A 17476-nucleotide genomic window follows, 5' to 3' on the forward strand; every position below is an offset into this window, starting at 1 on the left:
TAAAATGTGTGGTTCATTAAATCATGTTTAAAGTTAATAAGTTAGAGGACCTTGTTATCCTTAAGACCCATCATTCAAATTAACGATAATTACATATTAAATTTGTGACTAACATCTAATTTAGGTCAAAAATTTGTGTCAAAATAACATTATTCTTTTTTTTTATTTGTTTAGTATCATCTGAGAGTAGAAACTTACACAAAATATATCACTAAGAAGCCCAAAAGAATGACTAGCGGGGATAGGTTAGTTGGGAGAGCGTCAGACTGAAGATTTGAAGGTCACATGTTCGATCCACGCTCACCACATTATAATATGCTTATTTACTTTATTTGGTAAATTTGAAAATCATGTTTATATGATTTATCGGGTATATTTGAAAGGTAATAACATCTATTTATAACATATTGCGGAATGAGAGGCATATAAAATTGAAATTGGGTAAATTTTATGTTCTATGATTTGTTAAACAAAAACCAAACTCTTAAACTTCCTCGCCTTCAAAGGTAAAGTGATGACCCTATTACTATCTTATTATAAAGCTTAAGGGATTTGAATTGATACGATTTAAAGATACATATTTCTTTTATATTGTGACAAAGTGATGAGTTCTATTTCATTATATACATTTTAAAGAAAGTCATGTCCTGTAGTAATACGTTAGATAATGGGAGTCGTATTATTTTTTGTCAGCATTTTGAAATTTATCAATTTTGTAAGTTTCACTTTCACATCAGGATGACACACGGCCTTAAACACAATGAACTCGACCCACTCATATTGGAAAATTATAAGGGTTTTGCTTTATTTCATAAATCTAACAAAAATTAAATAAATAAAGCTTTATGGTTAATGCAATACTAATATGAAAAAATGTACACAATTAGTTGAAGTCTAATGAATACTAAAATTTTTAGGAGTTCATTACAACATACTCCACATAAATAATCAAGCAGTTTAAAACCATTAACCTCAACAGAATTTGGATGATTGAAAGACACATATCTGTATTTCAACACTTAAAATAATATTAAAATGTGTGGTTCATTAAATCATGTTTAAGGTTAATAAGTTAAAGGACCGTGTTATCTTTAAGACCCATCATTCAAATTAACAATAATGACATATGAAATTTGTGACTAACATCTAATTTAGGTCAAAAATTTGTGTCAAAATAACATTATTCTTGTTTTTCATTTGTTTAGTATCATCTGAGAGTAGAAAATTAACAACTAATGTATCATACACAAACATATCACTAAGAAGCCCAAAAGAATGACTAGCGGGGATAGGTTAGTTGGGAGAGCGTCAGACTGAAGATCTGAAGGTCACGTGTTCGATCCAGGCTCACCACATTATAATATGGTTATATATTTTTATTTAGTAAATTTGAAAATCATGTTTATATGATTTATCGGGTATATTTGAAAGGTAATAACATCTATCTATAACATATTGCGGAATGAGAGGCATATAAAATCGAAATTGGGTAAATTTTATGTTCTATTTGTTAAACAAAAACCAAACTCTTAAACTTCCTCGCTTTCAAAGGTAAAGTGATGACCCTATTACTATCTTATTATAAAGCTTAAGGGATTTGAATTGATACGATTTAAAGATACATATTGCTTTTATATTGTGACAAAAGTAATGAGTTCTATATCATTATATACATTCTAAAGAAAGTCATGTCCTGTAGGAATAGGTTAGATAGTGGGAGTCGTATTATTTTTTGTCAGCATTTTGAAATTTATCAATTTTGTAAGTTTCACTTTCACATCGGGATGACACACGGCCTTAAACACAATGAACGCGACCCACTCATATTGGAACAATTATAATGGTTTTTCTTTATTTCATAAATCTAACACAAATTAAATAAATAAAGCTATATGGTTAATGCAATACTAATATGAAAAAATGTACATAACTAGTTGAAGTCTAATGAATACTAAAATTCCTAGGAGCTCATTACAACATACTCAACATAAATAACCAATCAGTTTAAAACCATTAACCTCAACAGAATTAGGATGATTGAAAGACACATATCTGTATTTCAACACTTAAAATAATATTAAAATGTGTGGTTCATTAAATCATGTTTAAGGTTAATAAGTTAGAGGACCTTGTTATCCTTAAGACCCATCATTCAAATTAACAATAATTACATATGAAATTTGTAACTAACATCTAATTTAGGTCAAAAATTTGTGTCAAAATTACATTATTCTTGTTTTTCATTTGTTTAGTATCATCTGAGAGTAGAAAATTAACAACTAATGTATCATACACAAAATATATCACTAAGAAGCCCAAAAGAATGACTAGCGGGGATAGGTTTGTTGGGAGAGCGTTAGACTGAAGATTTGTAGGTCACGTGTTCGATCCACGCTCACCACATTATAATATGCTTATATACTTTATTTGGTAAATTTGAAAATTATGTTTATATGATTTATCGGGTATATTTGAAAGGTAATAACATCTATTTATAACATATTGCGGAATGAGAGGCATATAAAATTGAAATTGGGTAAATTTTATGTTCTATGATTTGTTAAACAAAAACCAAACTCTTAAACTTCCTCGCCTTCAAAGGTAAAGTGATGACCCTATTACTATCTTATTATAAACCTTAAGGGATTTGAATTGATACGATTTAAAGATACATATTGCTTTTATATTGTGACAAAAGTGATGAGTTCTATATCATTATATACATTCTAAAGAAAGTCATGTCCTGTAGGAATAGGTTAGATAATGGGAGTCGTATTATTTTTGGTCAGCATTTTTAATTTTATCAATTTTGTAAGTTTCACTTTCACATCGGGATGACACACGACCTTAAACACAATGAACGCGACCCACTCATATTGGAACAATTGTAATGGTTTTGCTTTATTTCATAAATCTAACACAAATTAAATAAATAAAGCTATATGGTTAATGCAATACTAATATGAAAAAATGTACACAATTAGTTGAAGTCTAATGAATACTAAAATTCCTAGGAGCTCATTACAACATACTCAACATCAATAACCAATCAGTTTAAAACCATTAACCTCAACAGAATTTGGATGATTGAAAGACACATATCTGTATTTCAACACTTAAAATAATATTAAAATGTGTGGTTCATTAAATCATGTTTAAGGTTAATAAGTTAGAGGACCTTGTTATCCTTAAGACCCATCATTCAAATTAACAATAATTACATATGAAATTTGTAACTAACATCTAATTTAGGTCAAAAATTTGTGTCAAAATAACATTATTCTTGTTTTTCATTTGTTTAGTATCATCTGAGAGTAGAAAATTAACAACTAATGTATCATACACAAAATATATCACTAAGAAGCCCAAAAGAATGACTAGCAGGGATAGGTTAGTTGGGAGAGCGTCAGACTGAAGATCTGAAGGTCACGTGTTCGATCCACGCTCACCACATTATAATATGCTTGTATATTTTATTTAGTAAATTTGAAAATCATGTTTATATGATTTATCGGGTATATTTGAAAGGTAATAACATCTATTTATAACATATTACGGAATGAGAGGCATATAAAATCGAAATTGGGTAAATTTTGTTAAACGAAAACCCTACTCTTAAACTTCCTCGCCTTCAAAGGTAAAGTGATGACCCTATTACTATCTTATTATAAAGCTTAAGGGATTTGAATTGATACGATTTAAAGATACATTTTGCTTTTATATTGTGACAAAAGTGATGAGTTCTATATCATTATATACATTCAAAAGAAAGTCATGTCCTGTAGGAATAGGTTAGATAATGGGAGTCGTATTATTTTTTGTAAGCATTTTGAATTTTATCAATTTTGTAAGTTTCACTTTCACATCAGGATGACACACGACGTTAAACACAATGAACGCGACCCACTCATATTGGAACAATTATAATGGTTTTGCTTTATTTCATAAATCTAACACAAATTAAATAAATAAAGCTATATGGTTAATGCAATACTAATATGAAAAGATGTACACAATTAGTTGAAGTCTAAAGAATACTAAAATTTCTAGGAGCTCATTACAACATACTCAACATAAATAACCAATCAGTTTAAAACCATTAACCTCAACTGAATTTGGATGATTGAAAGACACATATCTGTATTTCAACACTTAAAATAATATTTAAATGTGTGGTTCATTAAATCATGTTTAAGGTTAATAAGTTAGAGGACCTTGTTATCCTTAAGACCCATCATTCAAATGAACAATAATTACATATGAAATTTGTGACTAACATCTAATTTAGGTCAAAAATTTGTGTCAAATTAACATTACTCTTGCTTTTCATTTGTTTAGTATCCTCTGAGAGTAGAAAATTAACAACTAATGTATCATATACAAAATATATCACTAAGAAGCCCAAAAGAATGACTAGCGGGGATAGGTTAGTTGGGAGAGCGTCAGACTGAAGATCTGAAGGTCACGTGTTCGATCCACGCTCACCACATTATAATATGCTTATATATTTTATTTAGTAAATTTGAAAATCATGTTTATATGATTTATCGGGTATATTTGAAAGGTAATAACATCTATTTATAACATATTGCGGAATGAGAGGCATATAAAATCGAAATTGGGTAAATTATTTGTTAAACAAAAACCAAACTCTTAAACTTCCTCGCCTTCGAAGGTAAAGCCCCTATTACTATCTTATTATAAACCTTAAGGAATTTGAATTGATACGATTTAAAGATACATATTGCTTTTATATTGTGACAAAAGTGATGAGTTTTATATCATTATATACATTCTAAAAAAAGTCATGTCCTGTAGGAATAGGTTAGATAATGGGAGTCGTATTATTTTTGGTCAGCATTTTGAATTATATCAATTTTGTAAGTTTCACTTTCACATCGGGATGACACACGACCTTAAACACAACGAACGCGACCCACTCATACTGGAACAATTATAATGGTTTTACTTTATTTCATAAATCTAACAAAAATTAAATAAATAAAGCTATATTGTTAATGCAATACTAATATAAAAAATGTACACAACTAGTTGAAGTCTAATGAATACTAAAATTCTTAGGAGCTCATTACAAAATACGCAACATAAATAACCAAACAGTTTAAAACCATTAACCTAAATAGAATTTGGATGATTGAAAGACAGATATCTGTATTTCAACACTTAAAATAATATTAAAATATGTGGTTCATTAAATCATGTTTAAGGTTAATAAGTTAGAGGACCTTGTTATCCTTAAGACCCATCATTCAAATTAACATTAATGACATATATAATTTGTGACTAACATCTAATTTAGGTCAAAAATTTGTGTCAAAATAACATTATGCTTGTTTTTCATTCGTTTAGTATCATCTGAGAGTAGAAAATTAACGATTAATGTATCATACACAAAATATATCACTAAGTAGCCCAAAAGAATGATTGGCGGTGATAGCTTCGGATAGCTTAGTTGGGAGAGCGTCAGACTAAAGATTTGAAGGTCACGTGTTCGATCCACGTTCACCACATTAAAATACGCTTATATATTTTAATTAGTAAATTTTAAAATTATGTTTATATGATTTATCGGGTATATTTGAAAGGTAATAACATCTATTTATAACACATTGTGGAATGAGAGGCATATAAAATTGAAATTGGGTAAATTTTATGTTTTATGTTTTTTTAAACGAAAAAGTAACTCTTAAACTTTTTCGCCTTGAAAGGTAAAGTGATGACCCTATTATTATCTTATCATAAAGCTTCAAGGATTTAAATTGATACGATTTGAAGATACATATTGCTTTTATATTGTGACAAAAGTGTTGAGTTCTATATCATTATATACATTCTAAAGAAAGTCATGTCCTGTAGGAATAGGTTAGATAATGAGAGTCATATTATTTTTTGTCAGCATTTTGAATTTTATCAATTTTGTAAGTTTCACTTTCATATCGGGATGACACACGGCCTTAAACACAATGAACGCGACTCACTCATATTCGAACAATTATAATGGTTTTGCCTTATTTCATAAATCTAACACAAATTAAATAAATAAAGCTATATGGTTAATGCAATACTAATAGGAAAAAATGTACACAATTAGTTGAAGTCTAATGAATACTAAAATTCTTAGGAGCTTATTACAACATACTCAACATAAATAACCAATCAGTTTAAAACCATTAACCTCAACAGAATTTGGATGATTGAAAGACACATATCTGTATTTCAAAAATTAAAATAATATTTAAATGTGTCGTTCATTAAATGATGTTTTAGGTTAATAAGTTAGAGGACCTTGTTATCCTTTAGACCCATCATTCAAATTAACATTAATGACATATGAAATTTGTGACTAACATCTAATTTAGGTCAAAAATTTGTGTCAAAATAACATTATTCTTGTTTTTCATTCGTTTAGTATCATCTGAGAGTAGAAAATTAACAACTAATGTATCATATACAAAATATATCACTAAGAAGCCCAAAAGAATGACTAGCTGGGATAGGTTAGTCGGGAGTGCGTTAGACTGAAGATCTGAAGGTCACGTGTTCGATCCACGCTCACCACATTATAATATGCTTATATATTTTATTTAGTAAATTTGAAAATCATGTTTATATGATTTATCGGGTATATTTGAAAGGTAATAACATCTATTTATAACATATTAAGGAATGAGAGGCATATAAAATCGAAATTGGGTAAATTTTATGTAAAACAAAAACCAAACTCTTAAACTTCCTCGCCTTCAAAGGTAAAGCCCCTATTACTATCTTATTATAAACCTTAAGGAATTTGAATTGATACGATTTAAAGATACATATTGCTTTTATATTGTGACAAAAGTGATGAGTTCTATATCATTATATACATTCTAAAAAAAGTCATGTCCTGTAGGAATAGGTTAGATAATAGGAGTCGTATTATTTTTTGTCAGCATTTTGAATTATATCAATTTTGTAAGTTTCACTTTCACATCGGGATGACACACGGCCTTAAACACAATGAACGCGACCCACTCATACTGGAACAATTATAATGGTTTTGCTTTATTTCATAAATCTAACACAAATTAAATAAATAAAGCTATATGGTTAATGCAATACTAATATGATAAAATGTACACAATTAGTTGAAGTCTAATGAATACTAAAATTCCTAGGAGCTCATTACAACATACTCACCATAAATAACCAATCAGTTTAAAACCATTAACCTCAACTGAATTTGGATGATTGAAAGACACATATCTGTATTCCAACACTTAAAATAATATTAAAATGTGTGGTTCTTTAAATCATGTTGAAGGTTAATAAGTTAGAGGACCTTGTTATCCTTAAGACCCATCATTCAAATTAACAATAATTACATATGAAATTTGTGACTAACATCTAATTTAGGTCAAAAAATTGTGTCAAAATAACATTATTCTTGTTTTTCATTTGTTTAGTATCATCTGAGAGTATAAAATTAACAACTAATGTATCATACACAAAATATATCACTAAGAAGCCTAAAAGAATGACTAGCGGGGATAAGTTAGTTGGGAGAGCGTCAAACTGTAGATCTGAAGGTCACGTCTTCGATCCACGCTCACCACATTATAATATGCTTATATATTTTATTTAGTAAATTTGAAAATCATGTTTATATGATTTATCGGGTATATTTGAAAGGTAATAACATCTATTTATAAAACATTGCGGAATGAGAGGCATATAAAATTGAAATTGGGTAAATTTTATGTTCTATGATTTGTTAAATGAAAACCAAACTCTTAAACTTCCTCGCCTTCAAAGGTAAAGTGATGACCCTATTACTATCTTATTATAAACCTTAAGGGATTTGAATTGATACGATATAAAGATACATATTGCTTTTATATTGTGACAAAAGTGATGAGTTCTATATCATTATATACATTCTAAAGAAAGTCATGTCCTGTAGGAATAGGTTAAATATGGGAGTCGTATTATTTTTGGTCAGCATTTTGAATTTTATCAATTTTGTAAGTTTCACTTTCACATCGGGATGACACACGGCCTTAAACACAATGAACGCGACCCACTCATATTGGAAAAATTATAATGGTTTTGCTTTATTTCATAAATCTAACAAAAATTAAATAAATAAAGCTATTTGGTTAATGCAATACTAATATAAAAAATGTACACAATTAGTTGAAGTCTAATGAATACTAAAATTCTTAGGAGCTCATTACAAAATACTCAACATAAATAACCAATCAGTTTAAAACCATTAACCTAAATAGAATTTGGATGATTGAAAGAAAGATATCTGTATTTCAACACTTAAAATAATATTAAAATGTGTGGTTCATTAAATCATGTTTAAGGTTAATAAGTTAGAGGACCTTGTTATCCTTAAGACCCATCATTCAAATAAACATTAATGACATATGAAATTTGTGACTAACATCTAATTTAGGTCAAAACTTTGTGTCAAATTAACATTATGCTTGTTTTTCATTCGTTTATTATCATCTGAGAGTAGAAAATTAACGATTAATGTATCATACACAAAATATATCACTAAGTAGCCCAAAAGAATGATTGGCGGGGATAGCTTGGGATAGCTTAGTTGGGAGAGCGTCAGACTAAAGATTTGAAGGTCACGTGTTCGATCCACATTCACCACATTATAATACGCTTATATATTTTAATTAGTAAATTTTAAAATTATGTTTATATGATTTATCGGGTATATTTGAAAGGTAATAACATCTATTTATAACACATTGTGGAATGAGAGGCATATAAAATTGAAATTGGGTAAATTTTATGTTCTATGTTTTTTTAAACGAAAACCTAACTCTTAAACTTTTTCTCCTTCAAAGGTAAAGTGATGACCCTATTATTATCTTATCATAAAGCTTCAGGGATTTGAATTGATACGATTTAAAGATACATATTGCTTTTATATTGTGACAAAAGTGTTGAGTTCTATATCATTATATACATTCTAAAGAAAGTCATGTCCTGTAGGAATAGGTTGGATAATGGGAGTCGTATTATTTTTTGTCAGCATTTTGAATTTTAAATTTTTTGTAAGTTTCACTTTCACATCGGGATCAAACACGGCCTTAAACACAATGAACGCGACCCACTCATATTGGAACAATTATAATGGTTTTGCCTTATTTCATAAATCTAACACAAATTAAATAAATAAAGCTATATGGTTAATGCAATACTAATACGAAAAAATGTACACAATTAGTTGAGATCTAATGAATACTAAAATTCTTAGGAGCTTATTACAACATACTCAACATAAATAACCAATCAGTTTAGAACCATTAACCTCAACAGAATTTGGATGATTGAAAGACAGATATGTGTATTTCAACAATTAAAATAATATTAAAATGTGTGGTTCATTAAATGATGTTTAAGGTTAATAAGTTAAAGGATCTTGTTTTCTTTAAGACCCATCATTCAAATTAACATTAATGACATATGAAATTTGTGACTAACATCTAATTTATGTCAAAAATTTGTGTCAAAATAACATTATTCTTGTTTCTCATTCGTTTAGTATCATCTGAGTGTAGAAAATTAACAATTAATGTATCATACACAAAATATATCACTAAGTAGCCCAAAAGAATGATTGGCGGGGATAGCTTAGTTGGGAGAGCGTTAGACTAAAGATTTGAAGGTCACGTGTTTGATCCACATTCACCATATTACAATATGCTTATATATTTTATTTAGTAAATTTTAAAATCATGTTTATATGATTTATCGGGTATATTTGAAAGGTAATAACATCTATTTATAACATATTATGGAATAAGAGGCATATAAAATTGAAATTGGGTAAATTTTATGTTCTATGTTTTTTTAAATGATGACCCTATTATTATCTTATCATAAATCTTCAGGGATTTGAATTGATACGATTTAAAGATACATATTGCTTTTATATTGTGACAAAAGTGTTGAGTTCAATATCATTATATACATTCTAAAGAAAGTCATGTCCTGTAGGAATAGATTAGATAATGGGAGTCGTATTTTTATACGATTTATCAGCTATATTTGATAGGTAATATCATCGATTTATAACACAGCGGATTGAGAGGCATATAAAATCGAAATTGGGTAAATTTTATGTTCTAAGATTTGTTAAACGAAAACCAAACTCTTAAACTTTCTCGCCTTCAAAGGTAAAGTTATAACCCTATTACTATCTTATCATAATGCTTAAGGGATTTGAATTGATACGATTTAAAGATACAAATTGCTTTTATATTGTGACAAAAATGTTGAGTTCTATATTATTATATACATTCTAAAGAAAGGCATGTCCTGTAGGAATAGGTTAGATAATGGGAGTCGTATTATTTTTGGTCAGCATTTTGAATTTTATCAATTTTGTAAGTTTCACTTTCACATCGGGATGACACACGGCCTTAAACACAATGAACGCGACCCACTCATATTGGAACAATTATAATGATTTTTCTTTATTTTATAAATCTAACACAAATTAAATAAATAAAGTTATATGGTTAATGCAATACTAATATGAAAAAATGTACACAATTAGTTGAAGTCCAATGAATAATGAAATTCTTAGAAGCTCATTACAACATACTCAACATAAATAACCAATCAGTTTAAAACCATTAACCTCAACAGAATTTGGATGATTGAAAGACACATATCCGTATTTCAACACTTTAAATAATATTAAAATGTGTGGTTCATTAAATCATGTTTAAGGTTAATAAGTTAAAGGTCCTTGTTATCTTTAAGACCCATCATTCAAATTTACATTAATGACATATGAAATTTGTGACTAACATCTAATTTAGGTCAAAAATTTGTGTCAAAATAACATTATTCTTGTTTTTCATTCGTTTAGTATCATCTGAGAGTAGAAAATTAACAATTAATGTATCATACACAAAATATTTCACTAAGTAGCCCAAAAGAACGATTGGCGGGGATAGCTTAATTGGGAGAGCGTCAGATTGAAGATTTGAAGGTCACATGTTCGATCCACGTTCACCACATTATAATACGCTTATATATTTTATTTAGAAAATTTTAAAATCATGTTTATATGATTTATCGGGTATATTTGAAAGGTAATAACATCTATTTATAACACATTCCGGAATGAGAGGCATATAAAATTGAAATTGGGTAAATTTTATGTTCTATGTTTTTTTAAACGAAAACCTAACTCTTAAACTTTTTCGCCTTCAAAGGTAAAGTGATAACCCTATTATTATCTTATCATAAAGCTTCAGGGATTTGAATTGATACGATTTAAAGATACATATTGCTTTTATATTGTGACAAAAGTGTTGAGTTCTATATCATTATAAACATTCTAAAGAAAGTCATGTCCTGTAGGAATAGGTTAGATAATGGGAGTCGTATTTTTTTTTGTCAGCATTTTGAATTTTATCAATTTTGTAAGTTTCACTTTCACATCGGGATGACACACGGCCTTAAACACAATGAACGCGACCCACTCATATTGGAACAATTATAATTGTTTTGCTTTATTTCATAAATCTAAAACAAATTAATTAAATAAAGCTATATGTTTAATGCAATACTAATATGAAAAAATGTAAACAATTAGTTGAAGTCTAATGAATACTAAAATTCTTAGGAGCTCATTACAACATACTCAACATAAATAACCAATCAGTTTAAAACCATTAACCTCAAAAGAATTTGGATGATTGAAAGACACATATTTGTGTTTCAACACTTAAAATAATATTAAGGTTAATAAGTTAAAGGACCTTGTTATCTTTAAGACCCATCATTCAAATTAACATTAATGACAAATGAAATTTACGTCAAAATAAGATTATTCTTGTTTTACTTTCGTTTACTATCATCTCAGAGTAGAAAATTAACAATTAATGTATCATATACAAAATATATCACTAAGTAGCCCAAAAGAATGACTAGTGAGGATAGCTTAGTTAGGAGAGCGTCAGACTGAAGACCTGAAGGTAACGTGTTCGATCCACGTTCAGGGCATTATAATATGCTTATATATTTTATTTAGTAAATTTGAAAATCATTTTTATACGATTTATCAGGTATATTTGAAAGGTATTAACATCTATTTATAACACATTGCGGAATGAGAAGCATATAAAATTGAAATTGCCTAAGTTTTATGTTCTATGATTTGTTAAACGAAAACCAAACTCTTAAACTTTCTCGTCCTCAAAGGTAAAATTGTGACCCTATTACTATCTTATCATAAAGTTTAAGGGATTTGAATTGATACGATTTAAAGATACAAATTGCTTTTATATTGTGACAAAAGTTTTGAGTTCTATATCATTATATACATTCTAAATAGAGTCATGTCCTGTATGAATAATTAGATAATAGGAGTCGTAATATTTTTGGTCAGTATTTTGAATTTTATCAATTTTGTAAGTTTCACTTTCACATCGGGATGACACACGGCCTTAAACACAATGAACGCGACTCACTCATATTGGAACTATTATAATGGTTTTGTTTTATTTCATAAAATCTAACACAAATCAAATAAATAAGACTATATGGTTAATGCAATACTAATATGAAAAAATGTACACAATTAGTTGAATTCTAATGAATACAAAAATTCTTAGGAGCTCATTACAACATACTCAACATAAATAACCAATCAGTTTAAAACCATTAACCTCAACAGAACTTGGATGATCGAAAGACACATTTCTGTATTTCAACACTTAAAATAATATTAAAATGTGTGGTTCATTAAACCATGTTTAAGGTTAATACGTTAAAGGACCTTGTTATCTTTAAGACCCATCATTAAAATAAACATTAATGACATATGAAATTTGTGACTAACATCTAATTTAGGTCAAAATTTTGGGTCAAAATAACATTATTCTTGTTTTTCATTCGTTTAGTATCAACTGAGAGTTGAAAATTAACAATTAATGTATCATACACGAAACATATCACTAACTTGCCCAAAACAATGACTAGCGGGGATATCTCAGTTAGGAGAGCGTCAGACTGAAGATCTGAAGGATACGTGTTCGATCCATGTTCACCAAATTATAATATGCTTATATATTTTATTTAGTAAATTTGAAAATCAATTTTATACGATTTATCATGTATATTTGAAACGTAATAACATCTATTTATAACACATTGCGGAATGAGAGGCATATAAAATTGAAATTGCCTAAGTTTTATGTTCTATGATTTGTTAAACGAAAACCAAACTCTTAAACTTTCTCGTCCTCAAAGGTAAAGTTGTGACCCTATTACTATCTAATCATAAAGTTTAAGGGATTTGAATTGATACGATTTAAAGATACAATTTGCCTTTATATTGTGACAAAAGAGTTGAGTTCTATATCATTATATACATTCTAAATAGAGTCGTGTCCTGTATGAATAGGTTAGATAATAGGAGTCGTAATATTTTAGGTCAGCATTTTGAACTTTATCAATTTTGTAAGTTTCACTTTCACATCGGGATGACACACGGCCTTAAACACAATGAACGCGACTCACTCATATTGGAACTATTATAATGGTTTTATTTTATTTCATAAAATCTAACACAAATCAAATAAATAAAACTATATGGTTAATGCTATACTAATATGAAAAAATGTACACAATTAGTTGAAGTCTAATGAATACTAAAATTCTTAGGAGCTCATTACAACATACTCAACATAAATAACCAATCAGTTTAAAACCATTAACCTCAACAGAATTTGGATGATCGAAAGACATATTTCTGTATTTCAACACTTAAAATAATATTAAAATGTGTGGTTCATTAAACCATGTTTAAGGTTAATAAGTTAAAGGACCTTGTTATCTTTAAGACCCATCATTAAAATAAACATTAATGACATATGAAATTTGTGACTAACATCTAATTTAGGACAAAATTTTGTGTCAGAATAACATTATTCTTGTTTTTCATTTGTTTATTATCATCTGAGAGTAGAAAATTAAAAATTAATGTATCATACACAAAATATATCACTAAGTAGCCCAAAAGAATGACTAGCGGGGATAACTCAATTGGGAGAGCGTTAGACTTAAGATCTGAAGGTCACGTGTTCGATCCATGTTCACCGCATTATGATATGCTTATATATTTTATTTTATCGGGTATATTTGAAAGGTTTAAGGTATTTGAATTGATACGATTTAAAGATACAAATTGCTTTTATATTGTGACAAAAGTGTTGAGTTCTATATCAATATATACATTCTAAAGAAAGTCATCTCCTGTATGAATAGGTTAGATAAAAGGAGTCGTAATTGTTTGGTCAGCATTTTGAATTTTATCAATTTTGTAAGTTACACTTTCACATCGGGATGACACACGGCCTTAAACACAATGAACCCGACCCACTCATATTGGAACTATTATAACGGTTTTGTTTTATTTCATAAAATCTAAAACAAATTAAATAAATAAAACTATATGGTTAATGCAATACTAATATGAAAAAATGTACACAATTAGTTGAAGTCTAATGAATACTAAAATTCTTAGGAGCTCATTACAACATACTCAACATGAATAACCAATCAGTTTAAAACCATTAACCTCAACAAAGTTTGGATGATTGAAAGACACATATCTGTATTTCAACACTTAAAATAATATTAAAATGTGTGGTTCATTAAACCATGTTTAAGGTTAATAAGTTAAAGGACCATGTTATCTTTAAGACCCATCATTAAAATAAACATTAATGACATATGAAATTTGTGACTAACATCTAATTTAGGTCAAAGTTTTGTGTCAAAATAACATTATTCTTGTTTTTCATTCGTTTAGTATCAACTGAGAGTAGAAAATTAACAATTAATGTATCATACATAAAATATATCAATAAGTAGCCCAAAAAACTGACTAGCGGGGATAACTCAATTGGGAGAGCGTTAGACTTAAGATCTGAAGATCACGTGTTCGATCCACGTTCACCGCATTATAATATGCTTATATATTTTATTTAGATAATTTGAAAATCATTTTTATACGATTTATCAGGTATATTTGAAAGGTATTAACATCTATTTATAACACATTGCGGAATGAGAGGCATATAAAATTGAAATTGGGTAAATTTTATGTTCTATGATTTGTTAAACGAAAACCAAACTCTTAAACTTTCTCGTCCACAAAGGTAAAGTTGTGACCCTATTACTATTTTATCATAAAGTTTAAGGTATTTGAATTGATACGATTTAAAGATAAAAATTGCTTTTATATTGTGACAAAAGTGTTGAGTTCTATATCATTATATACATTCTAAAGAAAGTCATGTCCTGTATGAATAGGTTAGATAATAGGAGTCGTAATATTTTTGGTCAACATTTTGAATTTTATAAATTTTGTAAGTTTCACTTTCACATCGGGATGACACACGGCCTTAAACACAATGTACGCGACTCACTCATATTGGAACTATTATAATGGTTTTGTTTTATTTCATAAAATCTAACACAAATCAATAAAATAAAACTATATGGTTAATGCAATACTAATATAAAAAAATGTACACAATTAGTCGAAGTTTTGTGTCAAAATAACATTATTCTTGTTTTTCATTCGTTTAGTATCAACTGAGAGTAGAAAATTAACAATTAATGTATCATACATAAAATATATCAATAAGTAGCCCAAAAAACTGACTAGCGGGGATAACTCAATTGGGAGAGCGTTAGACTTAAGATCTGAAGATCACGTGTTCGATCCACGTTCACCGCATTATAATATGCTTATATATTTTATTTAGATAATTTGAAAATCATTTTTATACGATTTATCAGGTATATTTGAAAGGTATTAACATCTATTTATAACACATTGCGGAATGAGAAGCATATAAAATTGAAATTGCCTAAGTTTTATGTTCTATGATTTGTTAAACGAAAACCAAACTCTTAAACTTTCTCGTCCTCAAAGGTAAAATTGTGACCCTATTACTATCTTATCATAAAGTTTAAGGGATTTGAATTGATACGATTTAAAGATACAAATTGCTTTTATATTGTGACAAAAGTTTTGAGTTCTATATCATTATATACATTCTAAATAGAGTCATGTCCTGTATGAATAATTAGATAATAGGAGTCGTAATATTTTTGGTCAGTATTTTGAATTTTATCAATTTTGTAAGTTTCACTTTCACATCGGGATGACACACGGCCTTAAACACAATGAACGCGACTCACTCATATTGGAACTATTATAATGGTTTTGTTTTATTTCATAAAATCTAACACAAATCAAATAAATAAGACTATATGGTTAATGCAATACTAATATGAAAAAATGTACACAATTAGTTGAATTCTAATGAATACAAAAATTCTTAGGAGCTCATTACAACATACTCAACATAAATAACCAATCAGTTTAAAACCATTAACCTCAACAGAACTTGGATGATCGAAAGACACATTTCTGTATTTCAACACTTAAAATAATATTAAAATGTGTGGTTCATTAAACCATGTTTAAGGTTAATACGTTAAAGGACCTTGTTATCTTTAAGACCCATCATTAAAATAAACATTAATGACATATGAAATTTGTGACTAACATCTAATTTAGGTCAAAATTTTGGGTCAAAATAACATTATTCTTGTTTTTCATTCGTTTAGTATCAACTGAGAGTTGAAAATTAACAATTAATGTATCATACACGAAACATATCACTAACTTGCCCAAAACAATGACTAGCGGGGATATCTCAGTTAGGAGAGCGTCAGACTGAAGATCTGAAGGATACGTGTTCGATCCATGTTCACCAAATTATAATATGCTTATATATTTTATTTAGTAAATTTGAAAATCAATTTTATACGATTTATCAGGTTAATTTGAAACGTAATGAAACAACCCGTATAATATATATCTAGAATAATATCATACAAGTGTTAAATTTTGGTACTGTCACAACATAAGTGCCTAATGGCATCAATATATATACATGTCCAAACTAAAACATCAAAGGAACATGTTATACAATAATGCCTAAACAATAAAAATCTAAGAACTATGTACAATATCTTCATTGCACACAACTCCACAGCGGAAGATCATAATGAACAGCAACCCTTGAAACATCCATAACAGTTTCTCTTAGATCCAACCTGTAAAGAATACCTGAAAAATAACAACAATGATGGGATGAGATAATAATCTCAGTGAGTTCTCCTATCCTATGGGTCCACTCGGCTCTACAGGGTATTCTAATCGATATTCAACTCATATCCAACTCAAGTCAACAAGGGAACGAAGACTTGAACAATGGGGAACTAACTTGCAATTGTATGGCAACATGCATCTGAGTTCTCATAACTCAACCACGACCATTATTCAGATCACGAAACATCAATTCCCGATCGGACTTACGTCTAAGCCAGCCTCGGTTCATGCATGCTC

The 17476-nt window shown here is 28.6% G+C and overlaps 2 non-coding genes across 2 annotated transcripts; both read left to right on the forward strand.

The window, feature by feature from the left end:
- The first annotated feature begins 14938 nt into the window (after positions 1–14938).
- On the forward strand, positions 14939–15011 carry TRNAL-UAA (transfer RNA leucine (anticodon UAA)). The gene has a single exon. It is a non-coding gene; the product is annotated as a tRNA-Leu (tRNA).
- Positions 15012–15720: 709 nt separating this feature from the next.
- TRNAL-UAA (transfer RNA leucine (anticodon UAA)) lies at positions 15721–15793 on the forward strand. Its single transcript has one exon. It is a non-coding gene; the product is annotated as a tRNA-Leu (tRNA).
- Positions 15794–17476: the final 1683 nt, after the last annotated feature.

The sequence above is a fragment of the Lathyrus oleraceus genome, chromosome 5, assembly GCF_024323335.1.
Source record: "Lathyrus oleraceus cultivar Zhongwan6 chromosome 5, CAAS_Psat_ZW6_1.0, whole genome shotgun sequence".
NCBI lineage: Eukaryota > Viridiplantae > Streptophyta > Magnoliopsida > Fabales > Fabaceae > Lathyrus > Lathyrus oleraceus.